General features: G+C 43.2%; 1 protein-coding gene across 1 annotated transcript in view; it reads right to left on the bottom strand.

The window, feature by feature from the left end:
- Positions 1-12564, bottom strand: part of dnah6 (dynein, axonemal, heavy chain 6) — a 433707-nt gene extending 421143 nt beyond the window's left edge. Inside the window, exon 1 of the mRNA XM_039758084.1 lies at positions 12477-12564. The gene's annotated coding sequence lies outside the window, so the exon portion shown is untranslated. The remainder of the gene's footprint in view (positions 1-12476) is intronic.
- Positions 12565-14238: the final 1674 nt, after the last annotated feature.

The following is a 14238-nucleotide window of genomic DNA, read 5'->3' as shown; positions in this document are numbered from 1 at the left end:
CTGGGAGGATTATATCAATTATTAGGATCGTGGCTGAGGAAAGTGACGCATGGGTCTCATTGCTAGGACTGTTGCCCCTGTGACCCGATTTCAGATAAGCGGTGGAAAATGAATGAATAGCTATACAAGTTTTATTTCATATATGACATGCTCAATAAAAAACAAATTACAATGTTTTTTTTTTTTTAATTATGTAATATTAATTGCAAATTCTGTGTGTGTGTGTGTGTGTGTGTGTGTGTATGTACTGTATGTGTGTGTGTGTGAGTATGAGTGATCCCTGTGATGGACTAGCCTCTCCATGCCTGTTTTCAGCCTTTTGCTCAGTTCTGGTGAGAGAGCCTTTGACCCTGTAAACCCTGAAATGGATTGAGAAGGTTCCAGAACAGGGGTATTCCAGTCCAATCCTGGAAGTCCACAGTGAGTGCAAGTTTTCAGTCTGACCAGTTTGGTAATAAGAAGCCAGATCTAGCAGATCATGAAACTTGGTATTTAATTCTAGGGCTTGTTGCTGCTTTCATTCTTTATCTCACTGTAGATTTTTCATTATTATTATTATTATTATTATTATTATTATTATTATTATTATTACATGATTTTATTCAATTTGCCCTCTCTTGTTTGTCTAGGTCAAATTTTGCAATCAATTTTTTACCTACTTTTATTTAACTTTTCCTTCAAACTTTACATGCATGCTGATCTCCAGTGACACCGCAGTATTTCATCAGTTTTGACCCGGGATCTGTAATGCTAATGACATCAAATTTAAATTTCTCATTTCCTTATATTATAAGTTTTACACTTATATATATATATATATATATATATATATATATATACCAGTAACGGCGCACTGCACACACGATAATGTGCAGTGAACACACTTGACTTGAGCATTCCTAGTTTTCCTCCTCTTTCTCTGTCTGTTTATCATTCGTTTGCTCAGAGGTTGATGCGTTTGCTGCTTCCTGAGCAGCTCCACTTTTCTGATTTAAAATCCTGGACAGACAAACAAACAACCATGGTAGCGTATTATATATAAAGGATATATATATATATATTGTGAAGGATGGCCAGCCATTTATCCCGGCCAATACCCCAAGCCGCCAGGTGGAGCCCTCCTTGCAGCGTGGAGGTCCCCAGAAGACCAGCAGGGCATCATGGACAATGGAGTTTTTATGCAAAGCCCTGCTGGATGCCGTGGGGGCCACAGGAGGGAGCTGCAGGGAGGACCGAGGGCTTCTTCATGCCATGTGACTCGGAGGTTCGTCATAGGAAGAGCGACGGACTTCCGGGTTGAAGAAAAGGACTATTTACCCTGACCCGGAAGGAATAAGGACTTGTGGACTGTTGGGCAGAAACACCTCCGGGTCAGGGAGTATAAAAGGACTATGGGAACTCCCAGACAACGAGCTGAGTTGGGAGGCAGGGTGGCTAAGCATCTGGGAGTGGAGGATTGGTTATTTGTGATTGTTTATTGAGAATTGTGGAGAGGAGCGTGCTTTGTGCACATTATTATTATAATAAATAATAATTGGATTTTATCTGGTGTCTGACGTGTGGTCTGAGGGTACAAGGGTGAGAGCAATAACCCTAATCTGTCACAATTGGCGTAGTCGGCAGGATACTCTAGCGTCGTTTGCAGAGGACCTGAATAAAATATTTCTGTGGGTAACGAACCCCGAGAAGACTACGGAATCAGGAATCACCACAGCATCGCCAAAACCCGATAACTGAGTGTCCAGCTGTTTGTGGCTTCGCCCAAGAAAAGACGGACTTGATTCTTCCGAAGGGGAAAGGGGAGGCGAGCGGAGCACCGCTCACAAATCTAAAAGGTAAGGAGGGTCAGGAAATGGCTGTTCGGGATGTCGTAAAAGTAATTAAGACAGACCTCAGTCCGCTGAAAGAAGCGACCCGATCCTCGACCGCTGCCTTAGAGAACTCCAAGTCCCAGAAGCCTCTGCGAGACCCGTTAGAGCACGTGCCTGAAGCGGGCGTGCTCATTGGCTCCCGGCCGGCAGAGAAGACAGACAAGGAAGTAAGTCTTATGCCGGTCGAAATAAATAATATTGACTTGCGGGAACTCGAGCTCTTGATCGAGCCCGTAAAGAGTTGTTTACAGGTCCTGACGACCATTGAGAAGATCGTCGGGGAATTGGGAGCAGTAGCCAAAGCGCCGTTGGAGAAGCTGAGGGACTACGTGCGGCGATTTGGTGGGGAGCCTCCCGTAATGAATGATGCGGCGATACAGGTAGGCGAGACCCGTATCGTACATAATAGAGGGACACGGTGTGATCCGGGCCCGCGTTTAATAAGTAGCGGGTGCCAATACACGGCGTACCCTACAAGAGAGGCGATCGTTAACCGAGTGGTCAGCGGAAGGGCTAATCGATCCGGGGCAGCTAGACAGTGCTGATTGCCGGAGCGAGATGGCCCTTAAGACGCCGCCACCGGTAATTTGTAAATCAAGAGGGGTGCAGACAGTAAAGGGGCTCTCTTCTTGTAATAGAGAGACCCAGACTGTATATAAGCCCCAGATTAAACAGGAGGGCTCTAAGATTAAACCGCAGTCTCCTGACAAGAAAGAAAAAGAGACAGAAATAGAGAAAGCACCGTTAGAGGCGGCAGGGGTTTCTCTCCCAGCAAAAGGGGCGGACCTAACATTTCCTTATTGTTTTCAGTCTCATAGGGGGAGAATACTAGGAGGACAGAGGCAGTGTTACGGGTGCCGAAGGTTGGGCCATATTTGGCGGAACTGTCCTTGGAGAGAGGGGGACAAGATGTCGATTTGGAATAATATTCCCCCTAGGTTCTCCAGTGACCAAGATGTTCATATTAATCAAGGCTCAACCAGGACGTCCTCTTGGAAGAAGACTTCCCTCTCGGGGCAGGCCGCTCCGAATAATAATTTGTCACTGGGGGGGGAATACTGTGAAGGATGACCGGCCATTTATCCCGGCCAATACCCCCAAGCCGCCAGGTGGAGCCCTCCTTGCAGCGTGGAGGTCCCCAGAAGACCAGCAGGGCATCATGGACAATGGAGTTTTATGCAAAGCCCTGCTGGATGCCGTGGGGGCCACAGGAGGGAGCTGCAGGGAGGACCGAGGGCTTCTTCGTGCCCTGTGACCCGGAGGTTCGTCATAGGAAGAGCGACGGAATCCGGGTTGAAGAAAAGGACTATTTACCCTGACCCGGAAGGAATAAGGACTTGTGGACTGTTGGGCAGAAACACCTCCGGGTCAGGGAGTATAAAAGGACTATGGGAACTCCCAGACAACGAGCTGAGTTGGGAGGCAGGGTGGCTAAGCGTCTGGGAGTGGAGGATTGGTTATTTGTGATTGTTTATTGAGAATTGTGGAGAGGAGCGTGCTTTGTGCACATTATTATTATAATAAATAATAATTGGACTTTATCTGGTGTCTGACGTGTGGTCTGAGGGTACAAGGGTGCGAGCAATAACCCTAATCTGTCACAATATATATATATATATATACAGTGGTGTGAAAAACTATTTGCCCCCTTCCTGATTTCTTATTCTTTTGCATGTTTGTCACACAAAATGTTTCTGATCATCAAACACATTTAACCATTAGTCAAATATAACACAAGTAAACACAAAATGCAGTTTTAAATGATGGTTTTATTATTTAGGGAGAAAAAAAAATCCAAACCTACATGGCCCTGTGTGAAAAAGTAATTGCCCCCTTGTTCAAAAATCACCTAACTGTGGTGTATCACACCTGAGTTCAATTTCCGTAGCCACCCCAGGCCTGATTACTGCCACACCTGCCTGTTTCAATCAAGAAATCACTTAAATAGGAGCTGCCTGACACAGAGAAGTAGACCAAAAGCACCTCAAAAGCTAGACATCATGCCAAGATCCAAAGAAATTCAGGAACAAATGAGAACAGAAGTAATTGAGATCTATCAGTCTGGTGAAGGTTATAAAGCCATTTCTAAAGCTTTGGGACTCCAGCGAACCACAGTGAGAGCCATTATCCACAAATGGCAAAAACATGGAACAGTGGTGAACCTTCCCAGGAGTGGCCGGCCGACCAAAATTACCCCAAGAGCACAGAGGCGACTCATCCGAGAGGTCACAAAAGACCCCAGGACAACGTCTAAAGAACTGCAGGCCTCACTTGCCTCAATTAAGGTCAGTGTTCACGACTCCACCATAAGAAAGAGACTGGGCAAAACGGCCTGCATGGCAGATTTCCAAGATGCAAACCACTGTTAAGCAAAAGAACATTAGGGCTCGTCTCAATTTTGCTAAGAAACATCTCAATGATTGCCAAGACTTTTGGGAAAATACCTTGTGGACTGATGAGACAAAAGTTGAACTTTTGGAAGGCAAATGTCCCGTTACATCTGGCGTAAAAGGAACACAGCATTTCAGAAAAGAACATCATACCAACAGTAAAATATGGTGGTGGTAGTGTGATGGTCTGGGGTTGTTTTGCTACTTCAGGACCTGGAAGGCTTGCTGTGATAGATGGAACCATGAATTTACTGTCTACCAAAAATCCTGAAGGAGAATGTCCGGCCATCTGTTTGTCAACTCAAGCTGAAGCGATCTTGGGTGCTGCAACAGGACAATGACCCAAAACACAGCAGCAAATCCACCTCTGAATGGCTGAAGAAAAACAAAATGAAGACTTTGGAGTGGCCTAGTCAAAGTCCTGACCTGAATCCAATTGAGATGCTATGGCATGACCTTAAAAAGGCGGTTCATGCTAGAAAACCCTCAAATAAAGCTGAATTACAACAATTCTACAAAGATGAGTGGGCCAAAATTCCTCCAGAGCTGTAAAAGACTCACTGCAAGTTATCGCAAACGCTTGATTGCAGTTATTGCTGCTAAGGGTGGCCCAACCAGTTATTAGGTTCAGGGGGCAATTACTTTTTCACACAGGGCTTTGTAGGTTTGGATTTTTTTTTCTCCCTAAATAATAAAAACCATCATTTAAAAACTGCATTTTGTGTTTACTTGTGTTATATTTGACTAATGGTTAAATGTGTTTGATGATCAGAAACATTTTGTGTGACAAACATGCAAAAGAATAAGAAATCAGGAAGGGGGAAAATACTTTTTCACACCACTATATATATATATATATATATATATATATATATATATATATATATATATATATATATATATATATATGCTCACATAAATTAAAGGAACACTTTAAAGAAACACATTAGATACATCAGATCTCAATATGAAGTTGGATATCTATACAAATAACGACAGGGCAATGTCTTAGGAACAAAAGGATGCCAAGTCTTTTAATGGAAATAAAAGTTTTCTGCCTACAGAGGGCTCAATTGTGTAGACACCCTAAAATCAGAGTGAAATGAAGATGTGGCAGGCTAGTCCATTTTTCAAAAACTTAATTTCTGCTACTCAAAATGCTTTTCAGTATCTTGTGTGGCCCCACGAGCTTGTATGCATGCTTGACAACGCGGGCATGCTCCTAATGAGACGACGGATGGTGTCTTGTGGCATTTCCTCCCAGATCTGTATGAGGGCATCCCTGAGCTGTTGTACAGTCTGAGGAGCAACCTGGCGGCGACTAATGGACGGAAACATAATGTCCCACAGATGTTCTATTGGGTTTAAGTCAGGGGATCGTGAAGGCCATTCAATTGTTTCAATTCCTTCATCCTCCAGGTACTGCCTGCATACTCTTGCCACATGAGGCCGGGCATTGTCGTGCATTAGGAGGAAACCAGGACCTACTGCACCAGCGTAGGGTCTGACAATGGGTCCAAGGATTTCATCCTGATACCTAATGGCAGTCAAGATGCCGTTGTCTAGCCTGTAGAGGTCTGTGAGTCGCTCCATGGATATGCCTCCAAGATCATCACTGACCCACCACCAAACCAGTCATGCTAAACGATGTTACAGGCAGCATAATATTCTCCACGGCTTCTCCTGACCCTTTCACGTCTTTCACATATACTCAGGGTGAACCTGCTCTCATCTGTGAAAAGCACAGGATGCCAGTGGTGGACCTGCCAATTCTGGTATTCTATGGCAAATGCCAATTGAGCTCCCGGTGCTGTGCAGTGAGCACAGGCGCAGTAGACATTTGGGCCCTCAGGCAACCCTCATGAAGTCTGTTTCTGATTGTTTGGTCAGAGACATTCACACCAGTGGCCTGCTGGAGGTCATTTTGTAGGGCTCTGGCAGTGCTCATCCTGTTCCTCCTTGCCCAAAGGAGCAGATACTGGTCCTGCTGATGGGTTATGGACCTTCTATGGCCCTCTCCAGCTCTCCTAGAGTAACTGCTTGTCTCCTAGAATCTCCTCCATGCCCTTGAGACTGTGCAGGGAGACACAGCAAACCTTCTGGCAATGACACGTATTGATGTGCCATCCTGGAGAAGTTGGACTACCTGTGCAACCTCTGTAGGGTCCAGGTATCGCCTCATGCTACCAGTAGTGACACTGACTGTAGCCAAATGCAAAACTAGTGAAGAAACAGTCAGAAAAGATGAGGAGGGAAAAATGTCAGTGGCCTCCACCTGTTAAACCATTCCTGTTTTGGGGGTCATCTCATTGTTGCCCCTCTAGTGCATCTGTTGTTAATTTCATTAACACCACAGCAGCTGAAACTGATTAACAACCCCTCTGCTACTTAACTGACCAGATTAATATCCCATAAGTTTCATTGACTTTATGCTATACTCTGATTAAAAGTGTTCCTTTAATTCTTTTGAGCAGTATATATATATATATATATATATATATATATATATATATGCTAGCCGTCCCCTGCAGTTCCTCCTGCATATTAGTGAAACAGGACAGTGAGGAGGGCCCGGCCAGCTCTCTACTCTTGACGTCACTCTTCCCTCGCCCCACAGCCTCTGTCTCAGAATAGCATGAGTATATCGCTTCTGCAAGTGAACTATGATTCTTAGTGCAATGAGAGAAGTTGCAAAATCAACCGGTATGTTCAAGCAAATTCTAGAAAAAAGGCCAATCTAAATCCGTGAAGTAGTTCTCTTGTTCGTTAGCTAAACGGATGTAAGATACACCCCGAGGCTGGCACGTGAGTGAGGAGGGCCCCGTCCCACTTCCATCTGCCCACTGCGTCTCACTCAGATTCGTGCAAAAAAATCGTTGCCGCAAGCGAACTCTGATACATAATGAAATGAGAGAAGTTGCAAAATTAACCAGAATGTTCAAGCAAATTCTAGAAAAGAACCCGATTTAAATCCGTTAAGTAGTTCTCTCGTGAAAAACAGACAGACATACGGACAGGTGTTGGGTTTTTTATATATAGAGATAATGCTTTTAGCAAACACACACATATATGAATTAACAGTGTTAGTCAAGTGGTTAGCGTGCATAGATTCCTCAAATGATTCAAAAAAATAACTCTTACAATATGAAAACGTCTCCAATTATAACCATCATCCCACATACTTTAATCAATTTTTATATGATGGGTCATTTTCCTTTCCATAGCTGGTTAGAAATTTCACTTGAACGAATCAATGCAATTTAATTCAATTACATTTATTCTTATATGGGCGCCCTACCATTTCATTTTTCATTTTTTTCAAAATCTTAGTACAAGAAAAAAAATATTTTTTTTTTACTTTTTTGTGCATTTTTAAATAAAATTGTGTCACTTAAAAATCTTTTTTTTTTTTTTCTGAGAACGCTATCCGTATGTTTCCTGACGTGGGACAGATTTGTATATATTGGTCTTTCCCTTCTCTCTCATTTATTTCAAAACCTTTTATTACCACAGATACTTCATAATGCATGCACACGTTAGCTGGAGAGCCTTTGTCATTTGCAGCTCACTATTAAGTGATGGCTAAGAAAATAGGCAGGAATTAAAAACTAAATGCAGTATTTTAAAAAACTGAAATAGGGTTCTGAATTGTAACAAGTTGACTAAAACTAAGCCAAATTAAAAAAAATTATTGCTTTATTAGTATACTAGCCATGTGCGGCCAACTGCGTTGCGCGTGTTAAAGTTGTCTGTGAAGGGCTCCCTGTTTAAACACGGCTGCCAGTCGTGAACTGGGCCCTTTGTTGCACAGCATTATGATTTTTTATAAGGGAAACAAAATTACAAAAGAAAACCCTTGGATATTGATTCGACAGGAACGGCCTACTCAGAATCACTGTCCGAATAGTAATTATGTGTTGGTGTAGGAGCATTTCTGCTTCTGTCCGTTCACAGTCCGTCTCGTTTTCACGATGCTATCGTTTCCTCTCACGATGTCTTCTCAACCTTTCTCTAATCTCGCAGGTTGCTTTGTGGCAATCCAAAGAGTAAGGCAATATACACGGAGCAATGGTTATAAAAGGGGGACACATAGGTATCCAGGCTCTTTAAAGCATAAATAGAGATCGCTTCACTGACATGTGAGCAAGACATGGTACAACTGTGAGATGCACAGCACTCGCCGGCTACAACGTTACAATAATAATTTTCGGAACGTGCTGTTACGTTGTCATTCATTTTACCCACTGTCTTTCTTTCATTCATATGTTACGTAGGCACGTACCTTTTATCTTCAGCAATCTCATTCTCTAACCAGGCCTCAGGAGCTAACCAGCGTAACACTGTCCACCACCCCTTTCGTTATTCCGGCACATTATTGACATTCGTGAGTAACAACAATGTACTAAACTGGAAGGTGGTCTTCGCATGCGTGGAATTCTTCCCGGGTCCTCCCTGTGTGGAGTTTGCATGTTCTCCCCGTGTCTGCGTGGGTTTCCTCCGGGTACTCCGGTTTCCTCCCACAGTCCAAAGACATGCAGGTTAGGTGGATTGGCGATTCTAAATTGGCCCTAGTGTGTGCTTGGTGTGTGGATGTGTTTGTGTGTGTCCTGCGGTGGGTTGGCACCCTGCCCAGGATTGGTTCCTGCCTTGTGCCCTGTGTTGGCTGGGATTGGCTCCAGCAGAACCCCGTGACCCTGTTGTTGGATTCAGCGGGTTGGAAAATGGATGGATGGATGGCTGATCACACTAATAAAAAACATTGATTATTTTCAAATTCATATTTCACTGGTTGTTTTTTTGATTTGATTACTTTTTATTTTTAATCGTGTTAATGCAGAGACAGCAGGGTGACATTCACAGGTGGACATATGTGAGCAGATGAGGTAAGACATGCACTGGAGCCCAGAACAGGATGTGCAGGCATCAAAATAGTCCGGCATGAAATAATCGTAACTAATCGGAAAAAAATTGAACGATTAGTCGACTACCAAAATAATCATTAGTTGCAGCCCTAGTCACGTCCTACTTACAATTATTTTCAAACAAGACCACAGTCCTCTCACCTCTCATTGGTGTGAATGCTTTTGTCAGACACACTTATTGCGCTCTCAGCTCTTATAAATTTTAACGTTTTCCTCACTTTAAGTTCCCAAGTAAAGAAGACGTACATCACGAAGGGTTATCAACAGAAGAAACCAGTATATGGCAATCCTAGCACTGAGAAACGAGGAAGTCAAATGAATTTCCGCCAAAATTGTCGATCGGTTACACGATAAATTGGTTAAATGAGTATCAATAGACTATACTGAAACAGTTGGTGGTGATGGTGCGGAAGATGAAAACATCAATTTTCAAAATCATGAACAATATCTACAACCATTAATATTGTCTGGTCTTCCTCCGCACAAATTAATGTAGAAAGAAGGATGTACACTCACCTAAAGGATTATCAGGAACACCTGTTCAATTTCTCATTAATGTAATTATCTAATCAACCAATCACATGCATTTAGGGGTGTGGTCCTGGTCAAGACAATCTCCTGAACTTCAAACTGAATGTCAGAATGGGAAAGAAAGGGGATTTAAACAATTTGGAGCGTGGCATGGTTGTTGGTGCCAGACGGGCCGGTCTGAGTATTTCACAATCTGCTCAGTTACTGGGATTTTCACACACAACCATTTCTAGGGTTTACAAAGAATGGTGTGAAAAGGGAAAAACATCCAGTATGCGGCAGTCCTGTGGGTGAAAATGCCTTGTTGATGCTAGAGGTCAGAGGAGAATGGGCCGACTGATTCAAGCTGATAGAAGAGCAACTTTGACTGAAATAACCACTCGTTACAACCGAGGTATGCAGCAAAGCATTTGTGAAGCCACAACACGCAGAACCTTGAGGCGGATGGGCCACAACAGCAGAAGACCCCACCGGGTACCACTCATCTCCACTACAAATAGGAAAAAGAGGCTACAATTTGCACGAGCTCACCAAAATTGGACAGTTGAAGACTGGAAAAATGTTGCCTGGTCTGATGAGTCTCGATTTCTGTTGAGACACTCAAATGGTCGAGTCAGAATTTGGCGTAAAGAGAATGAGAACATGGATCCATAATGCCTTGTTCCCACTGTGCAGGCTGGTGGTGGTGGTGTAATGGTGTGGGGGATGTTTTCTTGGCACACTTTAGGCCCTTTAGTGCCAATTGGGCATCGTTTAAATGCCACGGGCTACCTGAGCATTGTTTCTGACCATGTCCATCCCTTCATGACCACCATGTACCCATCCTCTGATGGCTACTTCCAGCAGGATAATGCACCATGTCACAAAGCTCGAATCATTTCAAATTGGTTTCTTGAACATGACAATGAGTTCACTGTACTAAAATGGCCCCCACAGTCACCAGATCTCAACCCAATAGAGCATCTTTGGGATGTGCTGGAACGGGAGCTTCGTGCCCTGGATGTGCATCCCACAAATCTCCATCAACTGCAAGATGCTATCCTATCAATATGGGCCAACATTTGTAAAGAATGCTTTCAGCACCTTGTTGAATCAATGCCACGTAGAATTAAGGCAGTTCTGAAGGCGAAAGGGGGTCAAAGACCGTATTAGTATGGTGGTCCTAATAATCCTTTAGGTGAGTGTATCTAAGAAACATCTTCAGGGGATAACATCAGACACCAAAGTAGATCTTGATATGCCATTCGTATTAAAAAGTTTTTACAGTTTCCCATTAGAATAGCTTTTGCAAAGACAACTAACAAATCTCAGAGCCAAACATTTGAAAAAGTCATTATATTTAATAGAGAGAAAGAAATGAAATGCAATCATGGGCAGTCATACGTCACATGAAAATTAAAATCTGTTTAAATTGTATATTCACGTCCCCATACGTAATCGGCAGAACCATAAAGAGGCTAATGCGTAGCACTAGCTAGGGGGTTGGTGAGCGAAGCGAGCAGGGGGGCAAAGCCCCCTAGTCTTATAAATGTAAAAATCATATACTGCTGTGCTTTTCTAAAGGTAGAATAAGAGAAGGAAATAAAGACCATCTAAACAAATGAGATCCGTTATTATCACTAATTGTGAATTTGGTTGGAACAAAAACCTGCAGGCACAGTGGGTCCTCGGAACCGAGTTTGGGAACCTCAGCCACAGAGGAAACATTTTTGGTTCCCAAAAGAGCCCTCCACATGAAGGCTTCAGAAAGAGCCTTTATTTATTTAGATCCGTAAGGCTCCATACAGTACGGTGGGTAATAGATTTGAGAAATACCAGTGGGTCATGATTTTAGAAGGACTGTTGATGCATACAATAACACAGGCACATACACTGATACAGCACATTGCTGCGACAAACCACCTCAAGATCCCAATACAAGGAGACACATAGATAATTTAGCATAAATAAATACCATACAATTTTTTAAGGGCACAAGGGAGGAACAATCCCCTGGACAGGGCACCAGTCCATCACAGAGGAACACACCCATACACTAGGGACAGTTTAGCTTTGTCAGTCCACTTAATTGCCATCCTTTGGAAGGAAACTGGAGTACCAGGAGGTAAGCTACACAGACTTAGGGAGAACATTCAAACATCCCGCTGGGAGGACCCAGGACATGATCCCTGTTCTCCTTGCTGTTTGGCAGCAGCACTACCAGTGCACCACCTTGCTGCCTAATCAATCAATTAATAATAAGTTGCATTATCACACTGACATGTAGTGAGCTGAATCATCATTCACCTATTCGATCATCCATCCATTTTCATTTGCCAGTTGGTGTGTCGATTATTATAATAAAACATGAATTAACCGTTAATAGATTTTAACGCCGGTGGAAATAACTTGTGCCAACAAAATGCCAATGCTGTTTGTAATACGTCATATACCCGAAGCACAAAATCACAGCCAGCCTACATGTAACATTTTGACTATGCCAACGGCACAAGGTAAGCGCTTCAGAGCAGCCACCAGACTAAATACCTTTCACGGTTTGACATTTTTGAAGCCTTTACCGACACACGAAAGAAAATCGCCTGTGTGACTAAGTAACTTTTTAATATGACAGTCTATACTTACTGTGTAGCATACGATGTATGTTGCGTGCGTACAGTAGTGCCCTCGAGTGCCAGCGTGACGTGATCCCCAGAATTGTGTCCAAATATTTAAAATATTTCACAAAATGAAGGAAAACACCACACGTATTAGACTTTACTTACCCGATTTTACTTCTTTTCTCCAGTGTGTTCGATTCACTTCAATCGCAATTCAATTCCTCACTCACGATACATAAAAGAGAGCGCAGAGCTTGGCTCTGCGTCTCTAAGAGCTGAGATGCACTTCCAGTCCTTCCAGTCGCCTCGCGGCATTCAGACAGCCACGCTTGTTTGTAGTCGCTTGGCAACAGACCGCCTCCCAGAATGCAGCGCGAACCAACAACATGCAGAACCAAGGAGACGCGAGACAGTTATAGGGTGAAGAGGTGGGCGGTACGTTCGCCGGCTACGCCAGTTAGCGGTATGAATCGTACAGCTGACATGTTGAACCCCTTTTCTGAAGTGTTAGAGGAACGTGGGCAGAAAGTTTTATTTCAGATGTTGTTGTTCGAAATGATTATTTCTGTTCGATGGAAATGGTGTAATTGTCTGTAGCATAAAGTAGTGTAGGAATCTTTTGCCAACAAAACTTTTGACGTGGGGCAAGCTGAGCGATTTCGAATGTTTTAATCAAAATCCATTCATTGCTTGTTTACTCTTTGCTTAGACTCGTTTACTTAACTTTCTCTGTCCTTGGGAAAGTTGGGATTACTTCAGAGTATAATTTTGTTGTATTTTTGGATCTCCTTCTCCAATTTACATAATGTAGTACACTGTAGTACAATGCCGGTTCTTTATTGGCATTTTATGTTTGTGTTGTGATTGAACAAGCACCATTTCATTCTAGGAAGGGTTCTTTGCATATGAAGTTAGTTCTTTGTGCTTTGAAAAACTTTCTAATATGTAGAAAAAAATAAAGTCTTTAATTTTTGGTAAGCCGCCTAGCATGGCACTAACAGATCAAGAAAACCTGCCTGTGTCCTTTTAAAAACATTAGCCGTTAGTATTTCACAAATCTTTTTTAATGGTCATGTACTGTATGGAGCTTGTTTTGGATCTAAATCAACAAAGATTCCTTCTGAAACCGTTAAGTGGATGGGCCTTTTGGGAACTAAAAATGATATCCCTATGGCATCATTCTGAAGAATCACTCTGGCACTCTTATCTTTAAAAGTCTACAGTTGGCGTACTGACCACAGTGTGTCTTTCTTCTGTCTATTGTCGAATGTTTTATATAACAAGTCTGCAAAATTAAACTCCTAAATAATAGTTTTACTGTGGTGGGTTGGCACCCTGCCAAGGATTGGTTCCTGCCTTGTGCCCTGTGTTGGCTGGGATTGGCTCCAGCAGACACCCGTGACCCTGTGTTCAGATTCAGCAGGTTGGAAAATGGATGGATGGATAATAGTTTTAATCATGAATAGGGGTGGCATGGTGGCGCAGTGGGTAGCGCTGCTGCCTCGCAGTTAGGAGACCTGGGTTTGCTTCCCGGGTCCTCCCTGTGTGGAGTTTGCATGTTCTCCCCGTGTCTGTGTGGGTTGGCATCCTGACCGGGGTTTGTTTCCTGCCTTGTGCCCTGTGTTGGCTGGGATTGGCTCCAGCAGACCCCCGTGACTCTGTAGTTAGGATATAACGGATGGATCATGAATAGATATTTTTGTTTGCATTCATAAGCACAATACAATATAATTAGAATGCTTCCTTCATGTCACATTTAAGTACAAAATTTAAAAAAAAGAAATCTAAATAAAATTCATGTATACAGTCAGTCAGTCAGTCAGTCAGTCAGTACCCAACCCACTATACCCTAACTACATGGTCAAGGGGGTCTGCTGTAGCCAATCCCAGCCAACAAAGGGCAGGGCGCAAGGCAGGAACAAACTCG

This window comes from Polypterus senegalus, chromosome 7 (genome assembly GCF_016835505.1).
Source record: "Polypterus senegalus isolate Bchr_013 chromosome 7, ASM1683550v1, whole genome shotgun sequence".
Taxonomy (NCBI): Eukaryota; Metazoa; Chordata; class Cladistia; order Polypteriformes; family Polypteridae; genus Polypterus; species Polypterus senegalus.
This window is presented reverse-complemented; position numbering and strand designations above follow the sequence as displayed.